We start from the raw sequence: 24,549 nt of genomic DNA on the forward strand, positions 1-24,549 counted from the left end.
CAAAATAAAGATCCAGATATTATTTGATACAATCAGATTTTTAAATTAAAATAAACATCCAGATACTATTTTATATATTCAGATTTTTAAATCAAAATAAACATCCAGATACTATTTGATACATTCAAATTTTTAAATCAAAATAAACATCCAGATACTATTTGATACATTCAAATTTTTAAATCAAAATAAAGATCCAGATACTATTTGATACATTCAGATTGTTAAATCAAAATAAACATCCAGATACTATTTGATACATTCTGATTTTTAAATTAAAATAAACATCCAGATACTATTTTATATATTCAGATTTTTAAATCAAAATAAAGATCCAGATACTATTTGATACATTCAAATTTTTAAATCAAAATAAAGATCCAGATACTATTTGATACATTCTGATTTTTAAATTAAAATAAAGATCCAAATTCTATTTGATACATTCAGATTTTTAAATCAAAATAAAGATCCAGATACTATTTTATATATTCAGATTTTTAAATCAAAATAAAGATCCAGATACTATTTGATACATTCAGATTTTTAAATCAAAATAAAGATCCAGATACTATTTTATATATTCAGATTTTTAAATCAAAATAAAGATCCAGATACTATTTTATATATTCAGATTTTTAAATCAAAATAAAGATCCAGATACTATTTTATATATTCAGATTTTTAAATCAAAATAAAGATCCAGATACTATTTTATATATTCAGATTTTTAAATCAAAATAAAGATCCAGATACTATTTTATATATTCAGATTTTTAAATCAAAATAAAGATCCAGATACTATTTTATATATTCAGATTTTTAAATCAAAATAAAGATCCAGATACTATTTTATATATTCAGATTTTTAAATCAAAATAAAGATCCAAATTCTCTTTGATACATTCAGATTTTTAAAACAAAATAAAGATCCAGATAGTATTTGATACATTCAGATTTTTTAATCAAAATAAATATCCAGATACTATTTGATTTTTAAAATAAAATAAAGATCCAGATAGTCTATGGTTATAATCAGGATTCGGTTCTGGGGTTCGGGAAGGAGTAAGTCACTCTCTCGACAACAGCACGTTTCTGCCCTCTTCTTTTCCAATCGACCACACCTGGCCTCTCGCCACCAATTTCACACCGCACAATCCGAACGTCTGCAATACAAAATTCTTTTCAAGTAATGTTCACGACTCTTTTCCCTCTGCTGCCCCAGGGAATTTTTCCCTTGTTTTATATCCTCCTATCTAGGAAAAAAAATGAAGAGGCAGGAAAAAATAGCTTCTCCCATCATGCTCTGCCTTCCCAAGATGCCCTTCCCGTATGCAAATGCACTGGCCATACTTTCCTTATTCTTTCCCAAAAAGCAATGAAGATACGCCCGGTACGTTATTTTTTTTTTCTTCTTTTCTAACCATATACCTCACAGGCCCCCTGATCTTTGAGATCAATAAGACACTTCATAATCCTTCATTCAAGCAGGCCTCCCCTCTCACTTGTAGGCCTCTAGGGGACAACTTCTTGGGGGTTGACATTTTCAGGTTCACTACAGACATTCTCGTCCAGTTGTAACGAACCACAATGTGGGGCTAAGTCGAATTGGGGTGCATCGTTAGCTTCTTGGTGGATATCGACTTCCTCCTCTTCACTGCCATCACTGTGCACTAGCAGGGTTACACGACGCAGGTCAAGGATATGTCGGGGAACGCCATTCACTATTACGTTGTTCTTTGACTGCGTTGCCGTTATGACGCCCCTCCCCCAGCAAGTGGTACATTTTGTATTGGGGCTTTACCCACACCTTCTCACCCACTTTAAAGGTAGCTTCTTCACCCTCAATTCTTACCATTTTGTTGCACAGATGCTGCCACTTCTATGCAAAGATGGCTCTATGAGGCACAGTTATCTCATCTTATCTGGTTTTCGGTGAGATGTTGTACCAAAACACCACTTCCATGGGTGAAATGTTGCTTTTTTCTGCAGCAGCCTTGATGGTGCGATGATTCCTCTCAACTATCCCATTGCTACTCAGCCGATACGCTACCCTAAAAAATTGCCTTACTCCCCACCTATCACACACCTTTTTAAAGGCTCTGATCGGAAAGCGGAGCCATTGTCCATTAACAGTTCCTCAACCGGCCCTCTTTCCAAAAATATTTCTTCGATGACCTCTCCGATCGCCCATGCAGCTTCTGCCCTGATCTCTCTCCATATGGCAAACTTCCCCGGTCCACAGTCGACCATCGACAGCTTATGGCTATAATGGGACACATCAATGGCCAATCGCTTCCAGTCCTTTGCAATGTGTAACTCTCCTGCTTCATGTCTGGATGGTCCGGGGTCTATCGATTGCCACTCCTGACAGTGCTCCACTACTTCCCTGACCTCCTTCTCGGTGGTTTCCAGGTAAACCTCTCTTGCCAGGAATAACGTCTGTTCTCAACCAAAGTGGTGCATTTCATGTAACTTTTTAACTTCCTCCCCCCGCACAGCATACTGAGGAAACCTCCTTTCTCTCTTGCAGCCAGGCCTTCTTTACCCGTATCATTGAATCCGCCTTGTTCTTTTCTGATGGGATTAGCACTACAGATTCCTTCAACTGGAATTCCACTATCAAATCTGCAAGTGCTCTTGTCCACTGTACAGTCTTTACACAACACCGTCTTCAGCACGGCAGTCATAATTTTTTGGGCTGAGCTCAGCCCAAAGCCTAACCTTGTCAGGCATTACAACTTCCCCTTGTACCGGACCAATTGATATTTCCAGAGTTTTTCATCTACATTGATCTGGAGATAAGCCGACTTCAGGTCGACAATCTTAGTGGCCTGCTTCATCCTCCTCCACTTCCTCATCACCTCTTTGCATACATCAATCCCCTTTCCAGTGTGGCAGGCTACGTATCTGTTTAATTCTCTGAAATCCAGTACCGGTCTAACTTTATTCTTTGTGGGTTGAACAACCGCCAGTAATGGTAGCACTCCTTTTTATTCCCCTGTCCACGGTTTCAGAATTTCCTCCTCTATCCACCTTTCCACTTCTTCCTCGAATCCTTTTCTTATTTCTCCTCGCAGTGTTTTCTCGTAGCAGCTTACTTTGTTTCGTAGTTCCTGAGGCCCGGAGATCCATTTCCATTCCATCGTCTACCTCTCACCATCGAACCTTGCCAGGAAATCCTCGTCCTCGATGCAGCAAGCCTCTGGTTTTTGTGTTCTGATATTTCTGTCACCTTCCACTCCTGCCATTCCTACTGCGCTGAGACGTCCAAAAGTTACTTGGCCCCCTCTCAAAGTAGCGCCCCCCCCCCAGAGTTGGTTGATCGCACTTACACCTAAAACAACATCAATATCACCAACCAGACGATCAAACACCAGGGCTCATAGTCCAATAGGCACACCTTGCACCAGTACTTCCCTATTGTCTCTCCCAGGCATTTCACCTCCCTACCATCCACGGTCTTTATACTCCTGGTTCCACTCCATGATTTAGCGACATTCGTTACCAATGTCGTGGTGCAGCCTGAGTCAACAAGGGCCATGGCTCTCTTCCCATTGACCACTACCAGTAACTGAGGCAACGTTTCGTTGTGCGCCATTTCCACATAGAAGGGGGAACCACTGGTGCAATGGCTCCCCTTCACTCGTTTTCCTGGTCCCGTGCAGCAACGTAATAGTGGCTAATGTGCCCCACTCGTCCACATCAGTAGCAGATGACCCCCGGTCTCGGCTCTTTGCAGTCCTTGAGCAAGTGAGGACCCGGGCACCAGAAGCACTTGGTGGCAGGCCTCCCCTCCTGTTGCCTCGCTGCCTGTCTCTTGTCATTCAAGTGGGGCCTCATGCACTTATTTCCACTCACAGCTGCAGCCACGATTGGGCCCTTGACATTCTTGACTAGGACTCTGGCATGGACCAAGAGATCGTCCACTTCCATCGTCTTGATCTCAGTGATTCTCTGCATGTTCGCGGAGATTTCTTCTGGGAAGCCATTCACTAGGTATAGCTTTACCGTCATCTCCATGTAATGTTATGATCTTTTAGGCTGTGATCATACCGTAGTATCTGTTAACTGTGGCAAGGGGGAGCAATGGTCAAAATATTATTATTATTGTATTCTTGTTAATTGATTTGAGTGACGGATGGTCGCTGGATCAGTTATTATGATTAGAAGAATAAACAATTAAATTGCAAAATAAATGATTGATGTGTGAATCGCAAAAAAAAAGAGGTTCGTACTATGCGAACGGTAAATTTGCGACGGGTTTGATTATCAGATTCGTTGTCAACGACCTAGAATACCTGGTCGGTGTTCTGTATAGCATAAGGTAAAAATTTACCAAATAAACTTGAACACGGAGACAAAACACGAAAACCGAAACCATATATTTATTTAAAAAAAATAATTTAGTTCTAACACTTTTTGCATTATTATTAAGAAACAAAAATAAAAGGAAGAAAACACTTACGTATTATCAAAGAAAGCAAATATTTTATTTAAAAGAATTAATTTAGTTTAAACACTTCTTGTGTTATTACGAAACAACAAAAAAGAAAACACGGTACTTATGTATTTTTGGTACCGCGCTTAAATAATAACGTTATTCTTTCGAAAGCCATTCTTAACATGTGGACTGAGGGGTTGTTTAAAAGTCATTTCGCGGGCACTTCTGCAGTATGCAGATAGCGGCTATTGTTAGGGAGCGATAACTTCAATTTCTTTTTGGTCAAATAATGCGGCAAATAAGTAACAAATAAGATTTTTTTTCGAACAAAAAAATATTTGAAAACCAAAACATTTTTTATATAAAAAATGTATCAATATATAATTATAAAAATATTTATTGTATAAAAATGTATTAATATATAACTGTAAAAACATTTATTGTAAAAAAAATGTATCAATATATAATTGTAAAAACATTTATTGTAAAAAAAATGTATCAATATATAATTGTAAAAATATTTATTGTAAAAAAAAATGTATCAATATATAATTGTAAAAATATTTATTGTATAAAAATGTATCAATATATAATTGTAAAAATATTTATTGTTTCAAAATGTATCAATATATAATTGTAAAAATATTTATTGTATCAAAATGTATCAATATATAATTGTAAAAATATTTATTGTATCAAAATGTATCAATATATAATTGTAAAAATATTTATTGTATCAAAATGTATCAATATATAATTGTAAAAATATTTATTGTTTCAAAATGTATCAATATATAATTGTAAAAATATTTATTGTATCAAAATGTATCAATATATAATTGTAAAAATATTTATTGTATCAAAATGTATCAATATATAATTGTAAAAATATTTATTGTATCAAAATGTATCAATATATAATTGTAAAAATATTTATTGTATCAAAATATATCAATATATAATTGTAAAAATATTTATTGTTTCAAAATGTATCAATATATAATTGTAAAAATATTTATTGTATCAAAATGTATCAATATATAATTGTAAAAATATTTATTGTATCAAAATGTATCAATATATAATTGTAAAAATATTTATTGTATCAAAATGTATCAATATATAATTGTAAAAATATTTATTGTATCAAAATGTATCAATATATAATTGTAAAAATATTTATTGTTTCAAAATGTATCAATATATAATTGTAAAAATATTTATTGTATCAAAATGTATCAATATATAATTGTAAAAATATTTATTGTATCAAAATGTATCAATATATAATTGTAAAAATATTTATTGTATCAAAATGTATCAATATATAATTGTAAAAATATTTATTGCATCAAAATGTATCAATATATAATTGTAAAAATATTTATTGTATAAAAATGTATCAATATATAATTGTAAAAACATTTATTGTATCAAAATGTATCAATATATAATTGTAAACACATTTATTGTATAAAAATGTATCAATATATAATTGTAAAACATTTATTGTATAAAAATGTATCAATATATAATTGTAAAAATCATTTATTGTAAAAAAAATGTATCAATATATAATTGTAAAAATCATTTATTGTAAAAAAAATGTATCAATATATAATTGTAAACACATTTATTTAAAAGTCTTCGTAAGAAAATATAATTTTAATAAAACAATTTTGTAATAAAAACAACACTCGATTTTTATAAAGTAAAACAGCTTTTTTTTCCCGAACAAATAAATGATTTAACTGAAACATTTTTTTTTGAATTAAAGTAACTCTGAAGGGTCAACAACAAATTAATAATTTAAATGTTTTTTTAAACAAGTAGGGCCACCTGGCGACAGTTTAGTGAAGCCCATCAAGAAAAGATGGCTGCCGTCCGCATACTGCACAATTGCCTTTTGTTGTTCCGTGAACACAAAAAGTGTTAAAACTAAATTAATTTTTTGATACTTCACGGGGAACATGTACCCTGCATAAACAGTGTTTTTATTTAATGATTGCTCCCTCAAAGCGTTTTCTTTCACTTTCTTCGTACATATCTCATAGACTTTAGTTTTTATTGCGCATGTATTTATTTATTTATTTTTTCTTTGGGTGAATTTGATTCATACTTTCATTTCGTGCTTATTTTAATTTTATTTTTATTTCATTTTATTAAATTTTTTAATTATTTTCTCCACTAAATATTATTTTCTTGTTAAATTATTTTTTCATACATATTCAAATAATCCTTTTGTCCCCCCCCCCCGGGGGGGGGCTGTGCTGTCTCTCTCACACACACACACACACACACACACACACACACACACACACACACACACACACACATGCTCGTGCACAAGTACACAAACGTTCATTGATTTTAATTTACCCGTGCATTTGCACAAAAATATGTTCTAGCAACGACATAATTTCAAATACGCCCACGCGTTTTTCGCACAACAACAAAAGCAAAATGGACATATTTCTGGCAGACTTAGGTGAAGACAATACCATGTGACAATATCAACCAATGAGAAATTTTAGAAGATTGTTTTTTTAACGCTTTCTCAAACCAAATATCAGAAGCAGTAATCATGTTCTGGAATCCGATTCTTTCTCTCTCTTTTTTCACTCCAACTTGACACGAGAACATAACATGTCTCTTGTTTTCATCATCATCGTTTTCAAATCTGTCGAAACCATAATTACGCACGCCACGCGGGTATCCCCCCCCCCAAAAAAAAACAACACTTATGCAAATACGCACCCATTCCGTACATTTTCTATAAGAATTACTAACAACGGACTACTTTTCTCATGGGGCATTTGAATAAGGCGAACTTTGCCAGTTAAAACAAAAACCTTAAAATAAGGACATTATTTTCACAAAAGACTTTCACCTTCCAATCTTATTATTTTAACGAAAGACTTTCATCTAACATGACCTTTTAATCTTAGTAATTCCACAAAGGATTTTCACCTAATTTGAATATTCTAATCTCAATGAACTCTTACCGATCGGACTTTGCTTGTCCATCTTGTTATTTTGTTGAAAAATAAATGTGGCACATTTTAAACGAGAAGGACGTGTCATTGTGTTTTATTTCTTTTTTTATTATTATTTTGTTTGGGGCAGAGGAATTTAATTTCTCTTAAGTTTCTTCTCCCTACAGGCCTCAAATAGTACCTTCAGAAAGTTTTTCTGATTAAATAAACCAAAGAAAACCTTGTGCATGCGTTTTGAGGGGGGCAATCATTAAATAAAACGCTATTTATGCAGGCGTCCACGTTCCCCATGAAGTATCAATTTTTTTAAAATAAAATATTTGTTTTATTATTTGATAATACAAGAAGTGTTTTTTTTTTGTTTTGTTTGTTTCAAAATAACACAAGAAATGCTAAAAGCTAAAGTATTTTTTTTTATATAAATATACGGTTTTGTTTTTCGTGTCTTCCGTTCAATTTCGTCACATAATCACCCGTATCCACTTCCGGTAGCTTGCTTTTTTTTCCGAGCAGTGATCTTGGACATTACCTAAAATATACAAATTTATTTCCTTTTCGATGGGGGGGGGGGGCGTTTGAAAACTATATCTACCTCAGTATTTTTTCTTTTTGAGCGATTATCGAGACTGCTAAGACGTGATCCTCTCACGGTGGACATTTTTTCCTCAAAAGTAACACTCGATATAACTTCTTTTTTTTTTTTTTTTTTTTTACTAAACTCTTTAAAATAAGCGTAACCACGAAAACCTTACAAAGCTAGATAAAAACGAACACTTAGAAAAATCAATTTAACTTTTTTAAACAACAGTAAACAAGTAAAAATATATTTTTAAAAATATTATGGGATGTGTAAAGACAATGTCTTCAAGGCTGTCTTGCAGTTAAGTCTCGGCACCGTCAAATCACGAATATTACGAATTATTAGTTTTAAAATAAAAATAATTAAAGTTTAAAAAAAAAAATAAAAAAAATTAATACAAAAAATATTTTTATATTGGAAGTAAGCACTTGATTAAATAAAATAAACGAACAAAATATACATTTTTATATATTTATAACTATTTATAAATTACAGAAAATATATTTATAACTATTTATAAATTACAGAAAAATTAAACATTTTTAGAAAGTGTATTATTGTCTTAAAAGAAAAACGAACAAAATAAAATCTGAAGTGAACCAGAACCACGTAACAAAATATAAATTTATATAAAATAAAATCTGAAGTAATGAACCACGTAACAAAATATAAATTTATACAAAATAAAATCTGAAGTAATGAACCACGTAACAAAAAATAAATGTATACAAAAAAAAATCTGAAGTAATGAACCACGTAACAAAATATAAATTTAATGAACCACATAAAAAAATATAAATTTATACAAAATAAAATCTGAAGTAATGAACCACGTAACAAAATATAAATGTATAAAAATAAAATCTGAAGTAATGAACCACGTAACAAAATATACATTTATACAAAATAAAATCTGAAGTAATGAACCATGTAACAAAATATAAATTTATATAAAATAAAATCAGAAGTAATGAACCACGTAACAAAATATAAATGCATACAAAATAAAATCTGAAGTAGTGAACCATGTAACAAAATATAAATGTATAAAAATAAAATCTGAAGTAATGAACCACGTAACAAAATATAAATGTATAAAAATAAAATCTGAAGTAATGAACCACGTAACAAAATATAAATGTATAAAAATAAAATCTGAAGTAATGAACCACGTAACAAAATATAAATGTATAAAAATAAAATCTGAAGTAATGAACCACGTAACAAAATATAAATGTATACAAAATAAAATCTGAAGTAATGAACCACGTAACAAAATATAAATTTATACAAAATAAAATCTGAAGTAGTGAACCACATAACAAAATATAAATTTATACAAAATAAAATCTGAAGTAGTGAACCATGTAACAAAATATAAATGTATACAAAATAAAATCTGAAGTAGTGAACCACATAACAAAATATAAATTTATACAAAATAAAATCTGAAGTAATGAACCATGTAACAAAATATAAATGTATAAAAATAAAATCTGAAGTAATGAACCACATAACAAAATATAAATGTATAAAAATAAAATCTGAAGTAGTGAACCATGTAACAAAATATAAATGTATACAAAATAAAATCTGAAGTAATGAACCACATAACAAAATATAAATGTATACAAAATAAAATCTGAAGTAATGAACCACGTAACAAAATATAAATGTATAAAAATAAAATCTGAAGTAGTGAACCACATAACAAAATATAAATGTATACAAAATAAAATCTGAAGTAGTGAACCATGTAACAAAATATAAATGTATACAAAATAAAATCTGAAGTAATGAACCACGTAACAAAATATAAATGTATAAAAATAAAATCTGAAGTAATGAACCACGTAACAAAATATAAATTTATACAAAATAAAATCTGAAGTAATGAACCACATAACAAAATATAAATGTATAAAAATAAAATCTGAAGTAATGAACCACGTAACAAAATATAAATTTATACAAAATAAAATCTGGAGTAATGAACCATGTAACAAAATATAAATTTATACAAAATAAAATCTGAAGTAATGAACCACCAACAAAAAATACATTTATACAAAATAAAATCGTAAGTAATGAACCACCAACAAAAAATACATTTATACAAAATAAAATCTGAAGTAATGAACCACGTAACAAAATATAAATTTATACAAAATAAAATCTGAAGTAGTGAACCATGTAACAAAATATAAATTTATACAAAATAAAAGTTGAAGTAATGAACCATGTAACAAAATATAAATGTATACAAAATAAAATCTGAAGTAATGAACCACGTAACAAAAAATAAATGTATACAAAATAAAATCTGAAGTAATGAACCACGTAACAAAATATAAATGTATACAAAATAAAATCTGAAGTAATGAACCACGTAACAAAATATAAATGTATAAAAATAAAATCTGAAGTAATGAACCACGTAACAAAATATAAATTTATACAAAATAAAATCTGAAGTAATGAACCACATAACAAAATATAAATGTATAAAAATAAAATCTGAAGTAATGAACCACGTAACAAAATATAAATTTATACAAAATAAAATCTGGAGTAATGAACCATGTAACAAAATATAAATTTAAACAAAATAAAATCTGAAGTAATGAACCACCAACAAAAAACAAATTTATACAAAATAAAATCTGAAGTAATGAACCACCAACAAAAAACACATTTATACAAAATAAAATCTGAAGTTATGAACCACGTAACAAAATATAAATTTATACAAAATAAAATCTGAAGTAGTGAACCATGTAACAAAATATAAATGTATAAAAATAAAATCTGAAGTAATGAACCACGTAACAAAATATAAATGTATAAAAATAAAATCTGAAGTAATGAACCACGTAACAAAATATAAATGTATAAAAATAAAATCAGAAGTAATGAACCACGTAACAAAATATAAATGTATAAAAATAAAATCTGAAGTAGTGAACCATGTAACAAAATATAAATTTATACAAAATAAAATCTGAAGTAATGAACCACGTAACAAAATATAAATTTATACAAAATAAAATCTGAAGTAATGAACCACGTAACAAAATATAAATGTATACAAAATAAAATCTGAAGTAATGAACCACGTAACAAAATATAAATGTATAAAAATAAAATCTGAAGTAGTAAACTATGTAACAAAATATAAATTTATACAAAATAAAATCTGAAGTAATGAACCACGTAACAAAATATAAATTTATACAAAATAAAATCTGAAGTAATGAACCACGTAACAAAATATAAATTTATACAAAATAAAATCTGAAGTAGTGAACCATGTAACAAAATATAAATGTATAAAAATAAAATCTGAAGTAATGAACCACGTAACAAAATATAAATGTATAAAAATAAAATCTGAAGTAATGAACCACGTAAAAAAATATAAATGTATAAAAATAAAATCTGAAGTAATGAACCACGTAACAAAATATAAATGTATACAAAATAAAATCTGAAGTAATGAACCATGTAACAAAATATAAATGTATAAAAATAAAATCAGAAGTAATGAACCACGTAACAAAATATAAATGTATACAAAATAAAATCTGAAGTAGTGAACCATGTAACAAAATATAAATGTATAAAAATAAAATCTGAAGTAATGAACCACGTAACAAAATATAAATGTATAAAAATAAAATCTGAAGTAGTGAACCATGTAACAAAATATAAATGTATACAAAATAAAATCTGAAGTAATGAACCACGTAACAAAATATAAATTTATACAAAATAAAATCTGAAGTAATGAACCACGTAACAAAATATAACTTTATACAAAATAAAATCTGAAGTAATGAACCACGTAACAAAATATAAATTTATACAAAATAAAATCTGAAGTAATGAACCACGTAACAAAATATAAATTTATACAAAATAAAATCTGAAGTAATGAACCACGTAACAAAATATAAATTTATACAAAATAAAATCTGAAGTAATGAACCACGTAACAAAATATAAATTTATACAAAATAAAATCTGAAGTAGTGAACCATGTAACAAAATATAAATGTATAAAAATAAAATCTGAAGTAATGAACCACGTAACAAAATATAAATGTATAAAAATAAAATCTGAAGTAATGAACCACGTAACAAAATATAAATGTATAAAAATAAAATCTGAAGTAATGAACCACGTAACAAAATATAAATGTATAAAAATAAAATCTGAAGTAATGAACCACGTAACAAAATATAAATGTATACAAAATAAAATCTGAAGTAATGAACCATGTAACAAAATATAAATGTATAAAAATAAAATCAGAAGTAATGAACCACGTAACAAAATATAAATGTATACAAAATAAAATCTGAAGTAGTGAACCATGTAACAAAATATAAATGTATAAAAATAAAATCTGAAGTAATGAACCATGTAACAAAATATAAATGTATAAAAATAAAATCTGAAGTAGTGAACCATGTAACAAAATATAAATGTATAAAAATAAAATCTGAAGTAATGAACCACGTAACAAAATATAAATTTATACAAAATAAAATCTGAAGTAATGAACCACGTAACAAAATATAAATTTATACAAAATAAAATCTGAAGTAGTGAACCATGTAACAAAATATAAATGTATAAAAATAAAATCTGAAGTAATGAACCACGTAACAAAATATAAATTTATACAAAATAAAATCTGAAGTAATGAACCACGTAACAAAATATAAATGTATACAAAATAAAATCTGAAGTAATGAACCATGTAACAAAATATAAATGTATAAAAATAAAATCTGAAGTAATGAACCACGTAACAAAATATAAATGTATAAAAATAAAATCTGAAGTAATGAACCACGTAACAAAATATAAATTTATACAAAATAAAATCTGAAGTAATGAACCACGTAACAAAATATAAATTTATACAAAATAAAACAATTTTGAAAATTAAACATTTCTTAAAAAGTGTATTGTTGTCTTATGCTTTTAATAATTTGTCGAAACGCGTGTCCTTTCTCACGCCGTTTCCACAACTCTTACATTAGATGGGAATGGAACAAATTTTCATATATTTGTATTAATTATATAATATATTTTTTATATTAATTACATTTTTTTTTCATTTTAAAACTTTAATAATTTTTTTTTTATCTGTGATCCTTATCTGTGGCACTTCTAGAGTTGTCGAACTTTGCCAGGACTTAACTGCAAGACTGTCGTCTTCAAGAACGGTTATAACATGTGTTTTCAATCGATATTTATTCAATAAAGGACCAGTTTTCCTACCTAGCAAAAGTAAAAAAAAAAAAAAAAAAAAAAAAAAAAAAAAAAGGACAAGTTTTCCTAAATTCGTTATTTCACCCGACTTAAAATGTTTGTGTGAATAAGTTAGAGACACGCATAACTTATTTGAAGGATGGCCAAACCACATTCCGACCAGATAAAGTTTGAACAACATGTAACGATTTTATATGGAACAATGATTTTGTTTTATTTCTTCAGAAGTACCAGTCAGACATTGATTGAAGGGGATTTTTACAGCTCTTCCCAAGCACACAAATCATCTTCATTAATAAAAGGAAAATCTGATTTCTCCTTAAACCGCTATAAATCTTAAAAGCCAACAAAATTATAATAAAGATTAATCATTAATCATTAAACTGTGTAAATCTTAAATCCTAACAAAATTATAACAAAGATTAATTATTAATTGCAGTTTGAAGAAGATAAATAAAGTTTTTTTTAAAAACATTAAGTCGCTTCTGCTTTTCCATAGTTCGTCACGGAATCATGCGTTCTTTTTTTCACAATTCTTCACATTCGTTTGGCAGTCCCTAAAGAGCAGGTATAAAAGGTGTTTTCAATCGATATTTATTCAATAATGAACCAATTTTTGTACCTAAAAAAGAGACAAATCTTCTATGAACAAATCTTCAGGCACCATAAAAACATATGAGGGTCATTTACTTCCTATTCTGATATTATCTAATTGGCCTTTCGAAAATAACTTAATTTTAATACAACCATCTTCATTGATTTTTGTTCTTACATTAAAAACAATATCTAACATTAAGTGATACAATATTTACTTTCTTATATCTTTTATTTCATTTATTTTTGTTGAGTTTAACTTTGAGATGAATCGTTTGGGTTTGTATTACTGTACACATAGATTCGAAAAAGTTGTCAAAAAACAAATATATAACAAATAAATGTTATCAAAGGCAAGATAAGTAACTTTTCTACCAAACTGGATATAATTTTCGTGTTTTTATTCAATTTAACATGTTTATTCAGCTCGAAAAACATGCAGTGTTTACCGATGTATTGGAAAATTCAAAATGGCGGCCGATTCTCTCGTTAACACGGTAAGTTCAGGAAAAGGTGTTATAAATAATAAACTAGAAAAAATACTATTAAAATCCACCGAATATATGTCAAGTTATCTCACGGTAACATATATTGAGCGAATTTCTAACAGTATTTTGTCTAGTTTATTATTTATTACACCTTTTTCCAAACTTACCGTGTTAAAGAGAGAATCGGCCGCCATTTTGAATTTTCCAATACATCGCTAAACCCTGTATGTTTTTCGAGCTGAATAAACATGTTAAATTGAATAAAAACACGAAAATTATATCCAGTTTGGTAGAAAAGTAACTTATCTTGCCTTTGATAACATTTATTTGTTATATATTTGTTTTTTGACAACTTTTTCGAATCAATGTGTACAGACCCAATCGTTTTCTCACCAAAAACCTCAAATCTTTTTTTTTTAACTCCATTCATATTACAGGTTATTTTTTTTTTTTTACATTAAAAAATGTTTTCTTTTTATTGTGAAAATATTATTCATTAATATTATACAATAAAATAATAATCTTTAATTTAACACGTAACAACAAAAAAAATAAAAACAAAACTAAATTTCAATAAATTTATTAAAAATATTATTTTAATTTTCTGCGAACTAGTTTTTCCGGTCGCCATCTTAAATGTCGACTTCCACATGTCAAACTCAACTCGTTTTGATTAATACATTTTATAATCGTTTCTTTGTCGATATTGGCAAACAAAAGGTAAGTATAACTTGAATTTAATTGTTTTCTTTTTAAATAATTTTTTTTAGCAATGGTTGCGTCCAACCCATTATGTTTTCATTTGCTTTTGATATAGAAATAGTGGTAAATATCGAGATACGCTACAACAGAACACCGACCCCTCTAATTTTTTTTTTTTGTATAGGTAATTGAGGTCGCTAACAACGAATCTGATTGTCAAACTTGGGGCAAATTTACCGTTTGCAGGTATTAACCCCTGAACCCACGAACTACTTTCCACCATTTTGCAGCTTCTGTTTACGCTACGCGCATGCGTGCACTGCTGCAGCATAAATGACGGCTTGCTTCACCTATCAAACTGCCTTCTCACATGGCGTATCAATCAAAAAATTACGGACTGACCTTTTTTTAATGACTTACAATTAAAGAAAAGTACAACAAATTGGGGAACCTTTTTTTTGTCTCACGTAGTTTTTAATGCGGTTTACAAAAACATAAGCACCAAACATTTTTATGTTTTTTGTTCTTTTTTTTGTGGGAGGGGGATTCAATTATAGAACTTATGTGGCTTAATAGGTGCTTCTGCAGTTTAGTTAACCGTTTTTCCATAAGTAATGCCCCGACATTTACCAATTAGAACACCATTTAACATTTTTTGAAGATTTTACTGTTTACATTGGCCCCAACACCACAACCGCCCCCCCCCGCTAATATAAACAGTAAAATCTTCAAAAATGTTAAATGGTGTTCTAATTGGTAAATGTCGGTGCATTACTTTTAGAAAATTTTAAAATTCTATGTTCCAGGAAAAAAAAAAAACAATTAAATAACCGCCCCTCTCTCCAACTTGGAGTGCTTTCCTTTTTAGCTAATTTTAAATTTTCCACCCAAAAAGTGCTACAATGTATTTTTGAAAATTAGAAAATTCTATGTTCTGGGGGGGGGGAAAAAAAAAGAAGTTAAATCACGAAGTTTTCTGCGGAAGATTTGTGCGCCATGTGAAAAGGCAGTTTGCTTGTTGAAGCTGTCGTTTATGCTACAGCGTGCGCACAGTGTAAACGGAAGCTGCCAAATTGTTGAAAGTAGTGCGTGGGTTCAGGGGTTAATACCATGCAAGCAATAAATTTGCCCCAAGTTTGACTATCAGATTCATTGTCAGCGACCTCAATTACCTATAAAAAACAAATTAAAGTGGTCGGTGTTCTGTTGTAGCATATCTGGATATTTACCGAAATAAGTTAACAATCCATGTTCGAAATATGATATAATTTTATAGAATTCTTTCTGATCGAGTAATTTTTGTTGCTGTTGTTTTTAAAGTTTGTTTTTATTTTTCTCCCAGAAAATGTTCTTGATATTGAAAATGTCGCAATTTTTTTTTATTAACGTACCGAGAAAAGTGGAGAAAAATAAAACCAAACTTTAAAAACAACAATTATTATAAAAAGTCTTGACACTTAAAAAGCATGTGGACCTGATCTCATCCCAGCTGTGCTATTAAAAAAGTGCTCAGCCGAAGTAGCTCCAGTTCTCTCCAAACTCTACAACAAATGCCTTAATGAATCTTGATTTCCGGGCTGTTGGAAAACTGCTTCTGTGGTACCTGTATTCAAGCATTCTAACGAAAGAACTAACCCATCAAATTATCACCCCATTAGCCTCCTCTCACTTGTTGCCAAAATATTTGGGACCATAATTAACCATGCTCTAGTCCATGACCTTACAGATGCTAAACTTCTGACTGACAAACAATATGGATTTAGACAAGCCTGTTCCACAGCAGACATCCTCACTGTAATCTCTGAACGTATATACCATTCACTGGACAAAGCGGGGTAGGGCAGAGCGGTAGCTCTAGATATATCTAAGGCTTTTGACAGGGTATGGCATGTGGGTCTCCTCAGGAAAATTAGATCATACGGTATCACTGGTAGAATACTTAACATAATTAAATCCTTCTTAGATAAGAGAAAAATCCAGGTTGTCCTCTACGGTCGTACATCTAAACAATATGATATAAATGCGGGAGTGCCCCAAGGGTCTATCCTTGGACCTCTGTGCTTCCTAATATTCATAAATGACCTCCCCGACAAAATTGCCTCTGAGATGGGTATATATGCTGATAACACCACACTCTATAACAGGTATGACAGGAAAACATATGAACACATATCTAAAGAAATGGCAAAAACACTACAGGATGACCTCCAATCTGTAGTGGAATGGGGACAAAAATGGATGGTCACATTCAATGCTGCCAAGACTAAACTGGTTTCCTCCAATAATTACAAGAAACCTTCTCTGCCACCAATAGTAATGGCCAGTGACTCCCTGTCTAAGAGTACATCTTTCAAACTGCTTGGCCTAACGTTCACAGGAAACATGAGTTGGAACAATTACATTGAAAGCATTGCCAGGGCCGCTGCGAAGAAGGAAGGCTCTCTCTACCGTGCTAGAAAACTACTTACACTCGAAAGTATCCTGTACCCCTACAAGGGCACCATTCGCCCATGTATGGAGTATTGCTGTCACATTTGGACTGGTGCATCTGCTACTAATCTCTCGCTCCTAGACAAGGTTCAAAAGAGAGTCACCAATCTAATAGGCCCTGAACTGGCATCTAAGCTTCAGCTTCTGTCCCATCGATGAAATGTTGCATCCCTCTGCCTGTTCTACAAGTATTTTAATGGTGAATGCTCTGGCGAACTGAAGACACTTGTGCCCCCACAATGTAGACACCCTCGACAAACCCGACAGGCAGCTAAATCCCTCCCCCACACAGTAGAGATCCCTAGATGTAAAAGATCTTTCTACTCCAGTAGTTTCTTCCCCAGAACCGCTAAACTCTTGAATTCCATTATTTGCTATTATAATTTTTTTGTGTGAAAATATTAAATAAACAATGATAATATCGGTAGTTTGAGAAATTAATTTTTGTTCAAGTTATATAAAATTCATTAATACGGATTTTAGGGGCATTTTTCGTAATGTTCCTGTAAAAATTAAATAATTTTTTTATAATTGTTATAATTTATGATGCTTTCCTTTCATAAAAAAAGCAAAAATAAATTTATTAATTTTTACTACAGAAAACCATAACTTTACTAAAGGTATTTTTTGTTTAAGTAAAATCACACAAAGAATTAAATAAAAATAATGAGTTCAATATATTCCGTGATCATTATTTAATAAATACTAAAAATTTCATTAAAATTGGTTAATTTCCTTATTTTTGGTGAATTTTTAAGTTGTAAGAAAATAAATATAAAAGGGGTGATGCTTAGGTTGGACGAGTCCATATGCCAGGGGACAAAGGAACCAACATGCGCAAAGCATGGTAATTAAAACATAAAAGCATATGTTCTTTTTTCATCTTTCTGGTGAGTCAAATTTTAGTTATTGTGGCGACTAGACCAAGCATTTGATTTGCTCCATAAAATATTTTTCTTACTGTTACGGTTGAGGGGGGGGGTCACTATAACAGTATTTCTTTTTTGCAACCCTGATATTTGCCTGCTTGCCTTGGAGTGTCGCCCTTCGGGTCATGTTTTTCCCCCCGACACGTTGCAAAAACAAAATTTATTTCTTCCCTTTTTTGCTGACTTTTCTGTGATGGAGGTTCCCAGAAAAGAGATACTTCGCCTAATGACCTAAAAGTCAAAGTGGAGGAACGACTGAATTTGTATCTTGGGAATAGAGTAATCCCTCATGTTTATTCCGAAAGGATAATCTGGAGAATGAGACGGAAGTTTGCCTCACAAAGCTTGAATTGGCCCAGACTCCAGAAGCAGATGTTCTGAAGACTGAAGTTAGTTGGGCCTCATAACTCATGGAATATCACATGGAGCTGGGTGAACTGGATGATTCCTTTGCTGCACCAATTGCAAGTTCCGTCTTGAATACAACTTCTACATCTATGCCAGGAAGAAGTTCAGCTTCCTTCCTGCTTAAACCTCCACAGATTTAAATCGCTGGACCCAAATTTGGCGGTTTTGAAATGGCCACCGATCATATGAGTTTCCAGAATTTCTTGTCTAGATTCAAAAATTGTGTGGTGGGTATAGCCAATGACACTGAACGTTTGAACTTTTTAAAGTGCTCTCTTACAGAGAGAGCATTGCGACTAATCAATGACCTAAGATACACAAATGTGAATTATCAATGCACACTTTCCTTACTAAAGAGGAAATATTTGGATATCGATGAGATTATCGTCTAGATTTTTGAAGACATCCTGAACTACATGCCAAAGAAAGAGATTTTCTACGCAGATCTAGTGGAATTTATTTATTATCCAGAGTTTGGAAGCCCCTATGCCTGCGACTTCTCTACAGATGATTCCTATGGAGATCGATTAATGACCAAAATCCTTTTCCAAAAATTTCCCAAGGAGTTAAAGGGGGAAATGATTGGGTTGCAAGAGAGACGCATACCATCATTATCTTCTGTATAGGAGTTTACAGGTTATTAAATGACTGCGGGTCAAAGGAGATGCTTCTACTAGTTACACATTCAATGCTGGCTGGAGTTCTCAGGAATCAGCACAGAGACTCAAGACTAGGTCTTCCTTTCATATAGACACTAGCCCCAAGATTTTGCCTGGATATTCTTGAAGCTTGCTCCCCATTTTGTGTGTGATCTTTATCAGGGGAAGGAAGTCTGTTGCAGTTGTCTCTTGGACACAGGCAGTGGGCGGTTGTACTTGTCTGCTGAGATGCTATACTTCTTGAGCTCGACAAAAACAATTGGTGTGAATTGCCATCTTAGATTGTCAACCCTTCTTGCCAAATTTGACAAGAGTTTCAGAGAGTGGTTCTGGAAATTGGTTTGGATCCATCAGTTCAACTGCCAAACTCGAACGACTTGCGGAGTGCATTCCAGAATGCTAAGTATTCCCTGGCTGGAAAATTTGAAGCTGGCTCCGACTTCATCCCAATCAAGGGAATCATCAGATTGGACTTTATGCACTAATTGGGTCCCTTTCAACTTGTCCCCTGCCTGAAGGGATGGGCTTTTTTTTTATCCCAGCAGGTATTGCTCCCTTTGGGATGATGGAATCTTTCTTCTCTAAGGACCAAATCTCCCATGATGTGGCACATCTATCATTCAACTCTGTAATTAAGCAGACTTTTCAAGTTAATTCCTCCCACTTGTGTTTTGTTCTCGAGAGACAATCCATTTATCTTAACCCCTTGGCAGAGTTCTTCCCTAACAGTTAGATGCAGAAGAGATTGGAACAAATATTCAACATGGAGACTCTGGGGATATACGACGAAAATGCCTTCTTGGACCATGATCATGAACAGGTAAGATGCTTTCAAGATGCCATAGAGTGTAGGGATGGTGCTTATTATGTGGAGCTTCCCTGGCATGTTGACAAGTTGGCCAGAGCTCTGTCCAATCACTCTTTTATTACACTTTCACCCAAAACAAGGCACATTGCTACTTTGCTGTAGGGGGCTACTATCAGGGGTTTTAACTACTGGGGCACTATGTTGGGATTTGGGCAGAAAGATGTCGGTTAACATTACACTTGAACTTCTTCATGTCAGTACAGTTAGGGAAGCAGATCAGATTTATTATTTTTACTTTGACTTTCAATGTCTCACTAACTTTAGCATATAGGGTGCATACCTTATAAATATTTGCTAATATTTTCTCTCCTCTGATGAGATGGTAGACATCGAAACCCTAAGGAGATTAACTTTCGAAAGCATTCTTTGTCTTGCTTAGAATAATAAAAATTTCTTTGATATGAAATTCATTTCAATGAGAGTTTTTGGAAATTCATTGAATTACAATTTAATTTATTTGCTCTATCTTGCATATCGAGCTATTATTGTTTTGATGGGATAACCTATAGAATATTACTGCCAGTAATATTTTGTAAACCTTACAATCTCACGTTTCCACAACAACTGATTGTTAAATAAAAACTATTCTGAAGAATATGTATGTATGTATGTATGTATATATGTGTCCAAATATTTATATGTACATGTATATATATTTATACTTATGTATATAGATGAATATATATATATATATATATATTCATATATAAGTATATATATATTCGTATATAAGTATATATATATATATATATATATATATATATGTGTGTGTGTGCATATTTTGGCAGCACATTATTCAAGCATGTCTTATTGAACATGGCTGAGTGATTAGATGCCATTTTCCATATATTTTTCTATGATCTGAATAGATATTTTAAGACAGATTGCAGAAATTAGTTCTGTTAATTAATAATGTAGTAATATAGTTTTTGAACGAGTTAATATCAGCAATAGCATAGAATATGTTATCCTTTTCTAGTTTGTTACATCAAAATTGTATTAGTGATTGTCCTTCACTAGTATTCATTGCTAACGATTTGTAACTGAATAGTTTATGTAATCTATTAAAACAGACATGTCCCACTCAGTGTTATAGATTGAATTCCTTTTAATATTTTGTTATTAACAATTTTATTTGTTATGTTCTGCACATTTAGACAATTTAGTATGATATGTTAAAGTAATCTCTTTGTGACAAATTAATATAAGAATTATGACAATTCTAATACATTGAATGCTTATATACAACATGGTGTGTAAATAATAAAAAATATATTTATTTTTTCACAGATGTTCCAGTTTATGAATATTATTCATTCTTACGGAATTTTAAGGAGCATCATTACTTTTGAAAAGACAACATTTAAAGAAAGCTGAAGATTAAAATGAAAAAAGAATTGTGCATTATAACAAACGCATTATAAATCTACTGCAAAAAACGATTAAAAGCACAACGTCAATGAATATTATACTGACAAGTATAATTGCTTTCACTTGGTTCAACTAGTGCTACCAGATAAGGCTGTCTGAAGATAATGGTTTCCTTAAAATACTTTAAACCTTGATGCTATTGTTTTTATCTTTCTCCTTGTAAAACAGAATTGTTTCCAGAAAAACCCAAGAAAAAACAATTTTCTTCTACAAAAGAACCAAACAAAAATGTATGAATAAATATTAAAAGTTATAAAGATTTTGAAGACTAAAACTTTTCCCAAAATTACTGGATTCAGCATTAAAAAATCAACTCATACATCTCTCATCATATTAAATGGTTATATGGCTTTAACATCAATATATTCAAAAGAAACAACATATCTAATAACTGTAAAAAAGAGGATATGTCATGAAACCAAACACCCCAAACAACTACTCATTTGATTCAATAAAGCATATTTTGGATTTTCCTGAACGAGGCAATTTGGAATAATTTTAATATTTTCATGCGATTAATTTTCTTGGCATATTTTTATGAACAACTCATTCATCTCTCATCATATTAAACGGTTAAATGACTTTAACATAAATATATTCTTAAGAAACAACATATTTAAGTACTTCTAAATAGAACAAACAAAAGCAAAATCACACCACATAACGTTTTGACTCTTTTTAAATACAAGTCAAGTTTTGCAATATGCTTAGAAATTATAGTGGGAATAATCCATTTTTTTAAATCGAATATGTAGATTTTCTGGTTCAAATATTTTAACACATATACGAACACACCTGAAAATATTCCTCTAAAGTTTGTGTCTCTTCTTTTTGTGAAAAACACACTTTGTTCCAGCATATGTAAATACACGCTGGAAAACAATTTAAATCCCTAATAGACACTATTATCCATGAGTAATTAATGTGTATCTTTTTCAGAACCTGTCATGAGCATACTTCCTTCTACAATTATAAACTGACTAAATATTAAAAATAACATAGTTATCAATTCCCAGGTATAATCCACTTGACATAGCTATATACTGACCTAGTGAGAAAAGAAAGTGTATTCTTGTACAATAAGTTTATCAATTATAACGATTCATTAGAAAGTTGTCCATATACAAAAATCATTCTTGTACAATAACCTCATTTTAGCACATTTAGCAAGTATATTAAAATATTCATGTAAAGCTTGTGGATCTTCTTAGAAAGTTGTTGCTTTTCCTTAGAAAGTTGTGCATATACCAAAAGTATACATTAGTTGTAGATATGGAAAAAAACAGTGAAGAAAAGCGATTTACTTGTACTGTGTGTGACTCGACTTTTAATTATTCATCACATTTAGTTTCACATATGCGAAAACACACTGGAGAAAAGCCATACCAGTGTACAGCCTGTGCTTCTTCTTTTAGTCAAAAGGCACATTTGTTGTCACACATGCGAACACACACTGGGGAAAAGCCGTTTTCTTGTGAAGTCTGTGCTGCTTCGTTTCGTGAGAAAGGAACTTTAGTTAAGCATGTGCGAAGACACACTGGAGAAAAACCATATTCATGTACAGTTTGTGATTCGGCTTTTAGTCTTCGAAAGTATTTAGTTGAACATATGCGACGACATACTGGAGAAAAGCCATATTCTTGTAATGTATGTTGCTTTTCATTTAGCAAGAAAGTAACATTAGTTAATCATATGCAAACACACACTGGAGAAAAGCCATATTCTTGTAATGTATGTGGCTCTTCATTTAGCAAGAAAATAACATTAGTTAATCATATACGAATACACACTGGAGAAAAGCCATATTCTTGCAAAATTTGTGCTTCATCTTTTAGTCAATCAGCAGCATTAGCTTCACATATGCTAACGCACAGTGGACAAAAGCCACACTCTTGTAATGTTTGTGGTTCTTCATTTACCACGAAATCAGCATTAGTTACACATATACGAATTCACACTGGAGAAAAACCATATTCTTGCAATGTTTGTGATTCGTCTTTTAATAGGTCATCAACATTAAATACACATATGCGAACACACACTGGGGAAAAGCCATATTGTTGTAATGTTTGTGGCTCTTCGTTTAGTGTGAAATCAACATTAGTTAAACATATGCTAAGACACACTGTAGTAAAATAAAAAAAAATAGAATAGCCATTGGTTTATAAAATCTTCAAATGATTATAGACACAAACACTAAAGTAATAACCGTTCTTGGTTTTGGCATACAATATGGAATTTTGTTGGAAAAAAATAGGAAACAGACACAACATTTGGTTCCTTGTTTTTTCTCCTTTGCTGTTTTTTTTTTGCTGATACATTCGTGTTTTGCTCCTATGAGAAACCAAATATTTTGGTTAACAAATAAAAAGTTTTGATAAATTTTTGTGTTTTTGATTAATTTTCCTTTATAAAATCTAAACGTCTGTTTCGTCTCGGGTGTCGATTTTTAAAAGAAAAACTGATTGTTTTTCTAATTTCGTTTATCATTCCATCATTAATTATATTAATAGTATTTCTAAGTTCAAATAATTACACTAACTTTAATTAAAAATATTTTTATTTAAATTTTATTCTTTTTGTATGATAAGATGTGTATGTTTGTATGATAAGATGCGTATGTTATAAATATTTCATTATTTAAATTTTATTCTATGTTTGTATGATAAGATGTTT

At 30.7% G+C, this 24,549-nt stretch overlaps 1 long non-coding RNA gene across 1 annotated transcript; it reads left to right on the forward strand.

Moving 5' to 3' along the window:
* The first annotated feature begins 15,012 nt into the window (after nt 1-15,012).
* Nucleotides 15,013-24,255, forward strand: LOC145271293 (uncharacterized). The gene is made up of 2 exons (XR_013865807.1): nt 15,013-15,106; nt 21,733-24,255. It is a non-coding gene; the product is annotated as an uncharacterized LOC145271293 (long non-coding RNA).
* The last annotated feature ends 294 nt before the right edge of the window (nt 24,256-24,549 follow it).

This window comes from Euprymna scolopes, chromosome 46 (genome assembly GCF_053919585.1).
Source record: "Euprymna scolopes isolate OS-2025 chromosome 46, ASM5391958v1, whole genome shotgun sequence".
Taxonomy (NCBI): domain Eukaryota; kingdom Metazoa; phylum Mollusca; class Cephalopoda; order Sepiida; family Sepiolidae; genus Euprymna; species Euprymna scolopes.